At 36.1% G+C, this 13676-nt stretch overlaps 1 pseudogene; it reads left to right on the top strand.

Annotated features, from left to right (window-relative positions):
* The first annotated feature begins 8223 nt into the window (after positions 1-8223).
* On the top strand, positions 8224-12749 carry LOC104995146 (annotated as a pseudogene).
* Positions 12750-13676: the final 927 nt, after the last annotated feature.

Below are 13676 nucleotides of genomic sequence, written 5' to 3' on the forward strand. Positions count from 1 at the left end.
ACTTCAGCTTTTTTGGCATTAGTGGTTGGTTCATAGATGCGGATTACTGTGGTATTTAATGATCTGCCTTAGAAGTGAACAGAGATCATTCTGTTATTTTTGAGATTGTAACCAACTGCTACATATCAGACTCTTTTGTTGACTCTGAAGACTACTCCATTTCTTCTTAAGGATTCTTGCCCACAATATTAGCTATAATAGTCACCTGAATTAAATTCAACTACTCTGGTCCATTTTAGATCACTGATTCCTAAAATGTCAGTGTTCACTCTTGCCATCTCGTGTTTGACCACTCCCAGTTTACCTTGATTCATGGACCTAACATTCCAGGTTCCTATGTAATATTGTTCTTTACAGCATTAGAATTTACTTTCACCACAAGACACATCCACAACTGGTCATTGTTTCCACTTTGAATCAGCCTCTTTATTGTTTCTTAAGGTATTTCTCTGGAGCTATTTAGTCTTTCTGGAGCTATTTCTCTTCTCCAGTAGCATATTGGGCATCTACGGACTGGGGAGTTCAACTTCCAGTGTCACATCTTTTTGCCTTTTCATACTGTTCATGGGGTTCTCAATGCAAGAATGTTGACGTGGTTTGCCATTCCCTTCTCCAGTGGACTATGTTTTTTTCAGAACCATTCAGAGCCAGACCTGCCTTTGAGTGTTTCAATGTCTTTTGCAGAGGCACATGTGTGCAGTGGCCTGCCTTGGGGACAGGTATACTTGCCACAGCAATCCTGGAAGACATAGCACATGGCATGACAAACGTAGACTGTGTATTAAAAAGCAGCGACATCATTTTGCTGACAAAGGTCTGTCTCCAGTCAGTTCAGTGCTCAGTCATGTCTGACTCTCTGTGATCCCATGGACTCCAGCATGCTAGGCTTCCCTGTCCAACACCAATTCCTGGAGCTTATTCAAACTCATGTCCATTGAGTACATAATGTCATCCAACCATCTCATCCCCTGTCATCACCTTCTCCTCCTGCCTTCAATCTTTCTCAGCATCAGGGCCTTTTCAGATGAGTCAGTTCTTGGTATCAGGTGGCCAAAATATTGGAACTTTGATTTCCTTTAGGATTGACTAGTTTGATCTCTTTGCAGTCCAAGGGACTCTCAAGAGTCTTATCCACCATCACAGTTCAAAATCATCAATTCTTCGATGCTCAGCATTCTTTAATTATCCAGCTCACAGATCCAAATATGACTCCTTAAAGACCATAGCTGTGACTAGACAGACCTTTGTCAGCAAAGTAATGCCTCTGCTTTTTAATATGCTGTCTATATTGGTCATAGCTTTGCTTCCAAGGAGCAAACACCTTTTAAATTCATGGCTGCAGTCACCATCTGCAGTGATTTTGGAGCCCAATAAAATAAAGCCCGTCCCTGTTTCCATTGTTTCCCCATCTATTTGTCATGGAGTTATGGGACTGGATGCCATGATCTTAGTTTTATGAATGTTGAATTTTAAACCAACTGTTTCACTCTCCTATTTCACTTTCATTAAGAGGCTCTTAAGTTCTTATTTGCTTTCAGCTATCAGGGTGTTGTCATCTGCATATCTGAGGTTATTGATATTTCTCCTGCCAATCTTGATTAAGGCATTTCTCATGATGTACTCTGCATATAATTTAAATAAGCATGGTGACAATAGTTCCAGCTAGTCAAAGCTATAGTTTTTCCAGTAGTCATGTTCTGATGTGAGAGTTGGCTGAGAATTAAAGAGATGATGCTTTTGAACTGTGGTGCTGGAGAAGACTCTAGAGAGTCCCTTGGATGGCAAGAAGAGCAAATCAGTCAATTTTAAAGGAAATCAATCCTGAATATTAATTGAAAGGGCTGATGATGAAGCCAAAGATCCAATATTTTGGCCACCTCATGTGAAGAGCTGACTCTTCGGAAAAGCCCCTGATGCTAGAAAAGATTGAGGACATGAGGAGAAGGGAACAACAGAGGAGAAGATGGTTGGAAGACATCACCAGCTTAATGGACAAAAGTTTGAGCAAGCTCTGGGAGATGGTGAAGAACAGGGAAGTAAGGTGTGTTGTAGTTCATGGGGCCACAAAGAGTTGAACACGACTGAACAACTGAACTACAATAACATTACATATATCTGCCTTACACAAAGGCTTAAGCTTTTTAACTTCACTCCAGTGTCATCTTGGATTTGAGAATTTCAAATATACACTGATTAATAGAAAATAAAGAATAGTTTTTTACAGAAACTTAGGTCTTTGGTCTTAATGAATCACCTACTCTTTGCTATTTTAGGATGATGTTTTTCCAGTTGGTTCTCCAAAGGCCATTGGCCAGGAGAAGCCTCTGAAAATATACCATGCACTGGAAGGATCTCTCAGTTCTCTGGAGCATGATTCCTAGGTGAATTTTATCTTGAACCAGCAGCAGGGGGATTAATTGCTTTAATGGCTCAGTAAAGTGATTTGTTGTTCATTGTTCATTAAATGCTCATTCATGTCTACATTTCCCTGAGTGAAGACTTTTCCATGGGTATTGATGTTACTGCCAAGATGTAAAATATAAGTCATTACCTTAGCAGATATGAATCATATCAATATAGTCATATAAAGGCTTTGTAAAAATACAAAATAAAACCCATTTATTTAATTATCCAGCTCTTCACATTATTGGCTAAAGTTATTATCAAAAGTTTGCTAAATTAATCTGGCTAGTTGAACATAATAGTGAAGTTTTAAATTTGGTACTGAAATATATTTTCAATAAAATCTTTTCAGTTTGATGACATCAACCACATCAAATATATATTATTTAAGTCAACTCAGGATAATTATACAATCTGAACTAAGGGTTTAAAAGCACTGCAGTTCTAATGAGATGGATGAAACTGGAACCTAATATACAGAGTGAAGTAAGCCAGAAAGAAAAACACCAATACAGTATACTAACGCATATATATGGAATTTAGAAAGATGGTAACAATAACCCTGTGTACATTACAACAAAAGAGACACTGATGTATAGATCAGTCTTATGGACTCTGTGGGAGAGGGAGAGGGAGAGGGTGGGGAGATTTGGGAGAATAGCATTAAAACATGTATAATATCATGTATGAAACGAGTCGCCAGTCCAGGTTCGGTGCACGGTACTGGATGCTTGGGGCTGGCGCACTGGAACGACCCAGAGGGAGGGTAGGGGAGGGAGGAGGGAGGAGGGTTTGGATGGGGAATGCGGGTATACCTGTGGTGGATTCATTTCGATATTTGGCAAAACTAATACAATATTGTAAAGTTTAAAAATAAAATAAAATTTAAAAAAAAAGGGAAAAAATAAAATAAAAGCACTGCAAACTATCATGCCATGTATATGTAGTGAGATGTATCCATGTGACAAAGCACTTCCAGCTGCAAGGACTAAGTGTGTCCTGATCTTTGCTCTGTGGTTATAGCAGGGTTGATAGGGTGACAATCTTGATTTATCTTAATTGAACTAAATTTCATCTATAAGGACCAAAGACAGAATTGGAGAAGCCTGGATTTGAAAATATAACAGAAGAGGAAATATAAAACCCAGGTAACACATTCACAAAAATTCATCTATGCTATGAGAATAGAGCAGAATAGAGTTATTTGAAATGAATTATGTATCTTTCTTAAGAAGCAGGATTTAACACATAACCTCAAACGTTTTATGCTAGAAGCTCCTGGAATAATATAATACACACTTTTTTTTTTTTTACTCCCTTTTGTAAAATATTATTGAATTAAAAAGAGAAGAGATACATTTATCCAATATTTTGTTTTAGAAGTATTCAAATGTGTGCTGAAATAGAGAAAACATATAGCAAAAGAGAACATGACAGTATAATGCGATATGAAAATGGTCTTTCTGTAACTTTTTTAAGATTGCTTTATATAGAGAATTTAGCAATAATTTTGCATTTCAATATATTTAAGATAATACAAATATTAATATAGCTCTTTATATACTGTTACCTTGTGAATGATCTCTTTAAATATCCTGGTTCTGTGTATTTTATTTATTGATAACTTTTTTATTGTGGTAAAATATACCTAACACATTATTGTTCATCCATTTTCACTCTCTATCTCCAGAACTTTATCATCATTTGAACTAAAACTCTGCACCCATTTAAATAATAACAATGGAACTCTTCTCTTCCACAAATCCTGGTAAGGACTGATAAACTTTCTGTCTCTGAGAATATGACTATTCTAGGAACCTCAAAAAGGCAGATCATAAATATTTGCCTTTTCTGTCTGGCTTATTGCACTTAGTATATGTTTTCAAGATGAATCCCTGATATAGCATATATTAGAATGTCCTTCTTTTTGAAGGCTGACTAATATCCCATTTTTTATATATAGCACAATTTGTCCATTCATTCATTGTTGCTTCTTAGTCACTAAGTCATGTCCAAATCCTTTGTGACCCCGTGGACTGTAGCCCACAAGGCTCTTCTGTCCATGGAATGTCCCAGGCAAGAATACTGGAGTGTGTTGCCATTTCCTTTTCTAGGGGATCTTCCCAACTCAGAGATCAAACTTGCATTTCCAGCATTGGCAGGTGAATTCTTTACTGCTGAACTACCAGGGAAGCCCATTCATTAGTTGTTGGGAATTTGGGTTGTTTCCACCTCTGGGCAATTGTGAATAATATTCCTATGAATGTCCTGTACCAATATGGACTACAGTATTTTCTTCCTATTCTTTTTTTGAAGAAACCCCCATTAACATTTTTAGAATTAACTAATAACCTCTTCTTACAGAGGCAAACAAACTTATAATGTGAAAATGAGTTCAGAGACAATGATTTATTTGTTAGACTCACTTACCTGTACTTATAACTTATTAGACAGTGAATTTCAGTATCTGGGAAAATAGAATTCATTAATATTTTTATACACACAATTTACAGAATTTTAAGAAAATGTCAATATCTATACCTTTCTTTGCAATAACTATTAGAATATTTTCTCATTTTTAGGATCTTAACTTTAATATGAATGCAATAGATCACATCAATTTATGCACTCAGTTGTCCTCTTAATTATGGAAAGATGATTCCTCAGATTAAATTTAGTTTTAATGATATATTTCAAAGAAGAAAATGAGACTTGGAAAAAGACAGACAGGGGAATGTCCACAACGTCATATGAGTGGTTAAAATAGGGCAGCTCCAGAATTGCAAAAGTTAATGACCCATTCAATCTACCTATCCAAAGGGAATGATTTTTTGGATAATTAGATAAAAGGGTCGGTTTGAGGGGAAACTGAAGTAAAACTAATTGTAGAGTCATGGTGCTAAAGTTACATGGGGAAACAAATAATAGTAAATCATATTTTTAATTTATTTAATGATTACTAGTCAGACCATTTTCACAGAGATTATTTGTATTATCCTGTTGAATCCCTAAAACCATGCTATGTGGTAAGTGATATTATGTCTCATTATACAGATGGTATTGAATACTTGATCCAGGTCATGCAGTTAGTAAGTACAGATTGCAGGGTTAGAATTCCAAACCATAATTTTTTTTTTTTTTGAACTGCTTTTATTTTTTTATTAGATTTTTTATTATTTTGTTTATTTTATTTTTTAACTTTACAATATTGTATTGGTTTTGCCATATATCAACATGAATCCGCCACAGGTATACATGTGTTCCCCATCCTGAACCCTTCTCCCTCCCTGTACCATCCCTCTGCGTCGTCCCAGTGCACCATCCCCAAACATCCAGTAACATTAATTTAAATCCCAAGTTCTCATAAAGCACAATACTGCCATCCAGAGCCACACCTGCAAAATTATAAAACATAAAAGCAAGTAAAACTTAACAAGACTATGTATGAGGTAGGAAATGTATGATACCTGGTCATTGCTTTTCTGTATTTGTCTTCAAAGCATGCTCAACCATATTTAGGGTTTACAGGCACTATATTTCCCTTTATTATAAAGACATTGATTTGGAAAATTTGATGTTGCTTTATTTTTTTATTTATTATTATTATATTTTTTACTTTACAATATTGTATTGGTTTTGCCATACATCAACATGAATCTGCCACTGGTGTACATGTGTTCCCCATCCTGAATCCCCCTCACACCTCCCTCCTCGTATCATCCCTCTGGGTCATCCCAGTGCACCAGGCCCAAACATCCTGTGTCCTGCATTGAACCTGGACTGGCGATTTGGTTTTTATGATGTTATACATGTTTCAATGCCATTCTCCCAAATCATCCCACCCTCTCCCTCTCCCACAGAGTCCAAAAGACTGTTCTATACATCAGTGTCTCTTTTGCTGTCTCGTATACAGGGTTATTTTTACCATCTTTCTGAATTCCATATATATGCATTAGTATACTGTATTGGTGTATTTCTTTCTGGCTTACTTCACTCTGTATAATAGGTTCCAGTTTCATCCACCTCATTAGAACTGATTCAAATGTATTCTTTTTAATGGCTGAGTAATACTCCATTGTGTAAATGTACCACAGCTTTCTTATCCATTCATCTGCTGATGGACATCTAGGTTGCTTCCACGTCCTGGCTATTGTGAACACTGCTGCAATGAACATTGGGGTACACATGTCTCTTTCAATTCTGGTGTCCTCAGTGTGTATGCCCAGCAGTGGGATTGCTGGGTCATAAGGCAGTTCTATTTCCAGTTTTTTAAGGAATCTCCACACTGTTCTCCATAGTGGCTATACTAGTTTGCATTCCCACCAACAGTGTAAGAGGGTTCCCTTTTCTCCACACCCTCTCCAGCATTTATTGCTTGTAGACTTTTGCACAGCAGCCATTCTGCCTGGCATAAAATGGTATCTCATCGTGGTTTTGATTTGAATTTCTCTGATAATGAGTGATGTTGAGCATCTTTTCATATGTTTATTAGCCATCTGTATGTCTTCTTTGGAGAAATGTCTATTTAGTTATTTGGCCCAATTTTTGATTGGGTTGTTTGTTTTTCTGGAATTGAGCTGCAGAAGTTGCTTGTATGTATTTGATATTAGTTGTTTGTCAGTTGCTTCATTTGCTATTATGTTCTCCCATTCTGAAGGCTGTCTTTTCACCTTGCTTATAGTTTCTTTTGTTGTGAAGAAGGTTTTAATTTTAATTAGGTCCCATTTGTTTAGTTTTGCTTTTATTGCCAGCATTCTGGGAGGCGAGTTATAGAGGATCCTGCTGTGATGTATGTCAGAGAGTGTTTTGCCTATGTTCTTCTCTAGGAGTTTTATAGTTTCTGTCCTTACATTTATATCTTTAATCCATTTTGAGTTTATTTTTCTGTATGGTGTTAGAAAGTGTTCTAGTTTCATTCTTTTACAAGTTGCCGACCAGTTTTCCCAGCACCACTTGTTTAAGAGATTGTCTTTTCTCCATTGTATATTCTTGCCTCCTTTGTCAAAGATGTTGCTTTAAAATTTATCTTTTTAAACAAAATCTGATGAACTGGTTAAATGTTTATTAAGACCTTCAATTTTTTTGCTGCATCATTTTTATGGTCACTGGTCAGTCACTAAATTAAAACTATTACTTGGATTGGAAACAGGGTTTAGTATATAGACAGTTAAATAGAAACATATTAAAGTATAGATTGTGATCATATGTTGCAAAGGGGTCTGGACTGAAACTCAAATTTTCAGGGCTTGCAATTTCTAAGATCTTCTAATTGAAAGTGTTTCCCAAAATTTTATGCCTTGCATACCATATGGTTTTTGTTTTTTTTTTCATTGTATGCTGTTGAATTTGGCATAGCATAGCTCAACTTAATTTGTTTTATTTATCCTTTTGGTAGAGGTATCATGAATGTGCATTTTTGAGCATTCTTTAAAGATGTATGTTCTCTGATTATATTTAAGAGATTTAAAGAATCTCACAAATGTTTGAAGCAATTTATTTTTACTCAAGTAAAATATTGATAAATCTACAATTTTATATCATTCTGAGTCAAATTAATACTTTATGAAGTTTAGAATACTAATGCTCATAAGAACATTTTAATAGTCAAATATTCATTTGTCACTTAAAATGGATAAGGTACAGTGAGAATCTGGGGATACAGTTATTAGTAAGACATGTTTACTGACCCAACAAATCCAACAGATGACAATGAAAAATCAGCTATAAACACATAAATGTTGAAAGTGCTCAAAAGTTCAAGTGTAAATCCTCAAAGGGTCTCCTCCTGGAAGTTACCTCTTTAGTGCTCATACAACCGCTATGAACTGTGAGTATTTATTTTCTATTACAAATACTTATGTAGCTTCCTCATTGTGAGTGGAGATATTTAATAATGTGTCTGTACAGTGAAAGTCTTCCCAAGTGGCACAATGGTAAAGAATCTGCCTGCCAAGCAGGAGACTTACATTAAATCCCTGGTTTAGGAAGGTTACCTAGAGAAGGAAGTGGCAACTCACTCCAATATATTCATTCTGGGAAATGCCATGGACAGAAGGTTCTGGCAGGCTATAGTCCATGGGGTTGCAAAGAATCAGACACATTTTGGTAACTAATCAGGTACAACAACACACAATGAAATGCCAAAACTCTGAAGCCAGAGCTCCTTTAGGCAGCTGGTTTCTTTTATTTCTGCATCTTAAAGTTCAGAATTTGATTTCCTCATTTTCCTTTGACCAAAAATATAATATAAATCTTGATGCTGAAGTTACCTCTCATTCCACCTCCAGATGGACAGTTAGGAAATCTGAAATTCCTCTACTCCTTACTCATTCAGTGACTTCAAACTAAGGTGTTTACTGATTTCAAAGCATATTCTTTTCAGCTCATGGTCTTTGCCATTTTCTATCTGCCTTTTTTCAATCTTCTCTTATTTTCTCTTCTTTATATTTTTATTCTACCTCTAATGTTTGAGTAAAATTTGTCTTGTCAGAGGCACAATGAACATAAAAATCTCCTGTACTTCAAAAATGTCAGTCTATAAAGTAAATACTGAAATGGAGCACGTTTAAAACAATTACACACACAAAAAAACTGATCCTGGATCATATCTGAAAGACCTAACAGACAATTTATTTTCCTTAAATGAGAATGAATATTTTGTATTTTATATAGACTAACAACAATAATAACATATCATTTGAACATAATAACTAGTCTAAACTATTGGCTACTTTAATAAATAAATAACCTCTAACATATATTCAGATCAGATTAGCCGCTCAGTCGTGTCCGACTCTTTGCGATCCCATGAATCGCAGCACGCCAGGCCTCCCTGTCCATCACCAACTCCCGGAGTTCACTCAGACTCACGTCCATCGGGTCAGTGATGCCATCCAACAATCTCATCCTCTCTTGTCCCCTCCTCCTCCTGCCCCCAATCCCTCCCAGCATCAGAGTCTTTTCCAATGAGTCAACTCTTCGCATGAGGTGGCCAAAGTACTGGAGTTTCAGCTTTAGCATCATTGCTTCCAAAGAAATCCCAGGGCTGGTCTCCTTCAGAATGGACTGGTTAGATCGCCTTGCAGTCCAAGGGACTCTCAAGAGTCTTCTCCAACACCACAGTTCAAAAGCATCAATTCTTCGGCGCTCAGCCTTCTTCACACTAACATATATTAACTCATCATTAATATAAAGAGAATGAACCAGCAAAAATGTTAGTGTGCCATTTATAATAAAGGCTTCAATGACAAGAATTTGGAAACTCACATATCTTGAAATAATGGTGCCTTTTCAATAGCAATCGGAGTTTGGATGTGATTTTCCAAAGGTGCCTCCAGCTTATGCTCTAACAGTGGGTCATGTCCGGCTCATTGCCACGCTATGAATGATAGTCCACCAGGCTTCTCTGTCCATGGGATCCTCCAGGCAAGAATATTAGAGTGGGTTGACATTTTCTCTTGCAGGGAGTCTTCTCGATCAAGGGATGGAACTGATGTCTCTTATGTCTCCTACACTTGCAGGCAGATTCTTTACACTAGTCCTGCCAGGGAAGCCCAAGCTAAGCAAAATCAAATGATGTTTCTAGATGTTTGGTAGCAAATTCTTTCCATTATAAAATGATTCAGCCTAAAATCTTTATTTTGTCATTCTTCATTGAGCTTGGCTAGCAATAATCAGTTCTAAACAATTTTGAAAAATAGTAAAAATGCTTGCATAGTACCCAATCCCTTATTTTTGTACTGTTCATTTTCCCCCTCCAATAGCTTATAATAAATTGTTATGTCCATTTTTCTCTTCAAAATGCATTATTCATTTTTTCCTTCCAAGTAGCTTGCAATAAATCTCTACTTAGTTTGTGTTTATGTATGTGTTTGAGTGTGTATGTATTCAAACAAAATGATGATTTTATTGTACTTTATTTTATTTTATTTTTTTGTACTTTCTTGAATAGTAAGATTTCATATATTTTATCTCTGTTCAGTTGATCTCTTATGAGTTTTGAAATTTAGTTTAAGTAAAATTTAATAAGCATCAAGGGCTTCTCTGGTGGATTTTACTTCATAGAATCCACCTGCAATTCAGGAGACCCCGGTCCAAACCTTGGATCAGGAAGATCCCCTGGAGAAGAGACTGACTACCCATTCCAATATTCTTGCCTGGAGAAAGCTATGGACAGAGAAGTCTGGTGGGCTACAGTCCATGGGGTCGCAAAAGAGATGAACACAACTGACTAACCATAAGTATGAATAAGCATTGGAAGAGCATTCAAAATGTGCCTGTTCTCCAACTCTTGTGGTTGATTTATGTCTTGATTTTTGGAAATATAATATACAGAAAAGTATTACAAGTCCAACTTGTAATTTTATCCTGGAGAAGGAAATAGCAATCCACTCTAGTATTCTTGCCTGGAGGATTCCATGGACAAAGGAGCCTGGCAGGCTACAGTCTATGGGGTCACAAGGGTTGAACACGATTGAGTGGCTTAGCACATAATTTTATGCTCCATGACTAGGTATTAATTCATGTAAGTATGTAAATAAAGTTATTAGAGATGAGAGTGTTTTCCTGGTAGATTTCAGAAGGTCAAAATGCACTTAGGAAAAAAGAAATGATAACCCTGTATGCAAGATAGCAAAAGAGACACAGATGTATAGAACAGTCTTTTGGACCTTGTGGGAGAGGGAGAGGCTGGGATGATTTGGGGGAATGGCATTGAAACATGTGTAATATCATATAAGAAACGAATCACCAGTCCAAGTATGATACAGGATGCTTGGGGCTGGTGAACTGGGATGACCCAGAGGGATGGTATGGGGAGGGGGGGTTCAGGATGGGGAACATATGTACACCCGTGACAGATTCATGTTGATGCATGTCAAAATCAATACAATATTGTAAAGTGATTAGTGTCCAATTAAAATAAATAAATTTAATTTTTTTCTTTTCTTTTTCCTTTTATTTATTTTTTAAATATAAATTTATTTATTTTAATTGGAGGTTAATTACTTTACAATATTATATTGGTTTTGCTGAAAAAAAAGAGTAAAAATGATATGTAAAATGAAAAAAAATATTTTCTTTGGTAGGAGATATTCTAGAGAAAGCATCTTTTTCCTCATTCGGTACATAAACTCATAGATACACCCACTCATATATACTCCTCGACTAGAACACTGAAGCTTCATCACTGTAGTTGAAGCAAGGAATTTGATAAAATTAATGGAGTACTGTGGAAGGACATTACAAAGTGTCATGTTCTAAAGATTTACTCTGTGTGAGATACTGTGGAGAAAATTGTCCAGTAAGGCATCACATATTTGACACAAAGCTTGTGATCTCAGATTCATTACTGGCCCTTTGGTTTGCAGTCTCTGACACCTGATCAACAGCTTCAGAACACAATGGAAATAGGAAAAATGTGACTGAGTTTGCCCTCCTGGGGCTCACACAAAACCCTGAGATGCAAAAAGTTCTATTTGTTTCATTCTTACTCATCTACATCGTGACGATAATGGGCAATCTGCTTATCATGATGACCATCACAGCCAGCTGATCACTGGATTCCCCCATGTACTTTTTTCTGGCTTCTTTATCATTTATAGATGCTGTCTATTCTACCACCACTGCTCCCAAAATTATCACCGACTTGCCTCATGATAAAAATATTATTTCTTTCCAATCTTGTATGACTCAAGTCTTTATAGATCATTTAACTGCTGGTACTGAAGTCATTCTTCTGGTGGTGATGGCCTATGACCAATATGTAGCCATCTGCAAACCTCTTCATTATTTGATCATCATGAATCAGAAGGTATGTGTCCTCATGCTGCTGGTGGCCTGGACTAAAGGCTTTCTTCACTCACTGGTTCAATTGCTCTTTATTTATCAGCTCCCTTTCTGTGGCCCCAATATCATTGACAACTTCATGTGTGACATGTACCCTTTACTGAAACTTGCTTGCTCTGATACCCACCTCATTGGACTCTCTATGATAGTTAATGAAGGAGCAATTCACACTGTTGTCTTCTTCATCCTCTTAGTGTCCTATGGGGTCATAGTACACTCCCTGAAGACTCATGGTTTGGAAGGGAATCACAAAGCCTTCTATACCTGTGCATCTCATATAACTGTTGTCGTTCTATTCTTTGTTCCTTGTATCTTTCTGTATGCAAGGACTAATGCCAACTTTCCCATTGATAAATCCATAATGTTTGTTTCAATATTCATAACTCCCATGATGAACCCATTAATCTACACCCTGAGAAATGAAAAATGCCATGAGGAAGCTCTGGATTAAAAATGTGACTTTAGTTGGAAGAGGGGGTTATCCATCATATAGGATGTGAAGGTTATTCTTTTACATAATAAAGGAATAGTTTCACCTTCAGTGGTTATATTTAGAAGATTATTTCCTTTGTTTTATTTAGCCTGTTTATTCTGAAACAGCTATATAAATAAAACTTTATGTAAATGGAATATTTTACAGTCCTGAAAGACCAAGAGAATCACATATGTTTAATCTCTTATATACATAATCATACTATATTAAGATTCTTTAATGACAACATTTTTTGTGTCTATTTCACATTCTTATTTGTGGGTTACTGTACCATCCTAGTACAAAGAAATATGACCTAGTAGAATGTATTCACTATTAGAGAGTGTGAAATTTCAAATTAAAAATTCAGCTTGTGCCAGTAGCATACTGTCTTGATAACTGTGGGTTTGTAGTAGAGCCTGAAGTCAGGTAGGTTGATTCCTCCAGTTCGATTCTTCTTTCTCAAGATCGCTTTGGCTATTCGAGGTTTTTTGTATTTCCATACAAATTGTGAAATTATTTGTTCTAGCTCTGTGAAGAATACTGTTGGTAGCTTGATAGGGATTGCATTGAATCTATAAATTGCTTTGGGTAGTATACTCATTTTCACTATACTGATTCTTCCAATCCATGAACATGGTATATTTCTCCATCTATTAGTGTCCTCTTTGATTTCTTTCACCAGTGTTTTATAGTTTTCTATATATAGGTCTTTAGTTTCTTTAGGTAGATATATTCCTAAGTATTTTATTATTTCCGTTGCAATGGTGAATGAAATTGTTTCCTTAATTTCTCTTTCTGTTTTCTCATTATTAGTGTATAGGAATGCAAGGGATTTCTGTGTGTTGATTTTATATCCTGCAACTTTACTATAGTCATTGATTATTTCTAGTAATTTTCTGGTGGAGTCTTTAGGGTTTTCTATGTAGAGGATCATGTCATCTGCAAATAGTGA

Source organism: Bison bison, unplaced genomic scaffold (assembly GCF_000754665.1).
Source record: "Bison bison bison isolate TAMUID 2011002044 unplaced genomic scaffold, Bison_UMD1.0 scf7180017864277, whole genome shotgun sequence".
NCBI classification, from domain to species: Eukaryota; Metazoa; Chordata; class Mammalia; order Artiodactyla; family Bovidae; genus Bison; species Bison bison.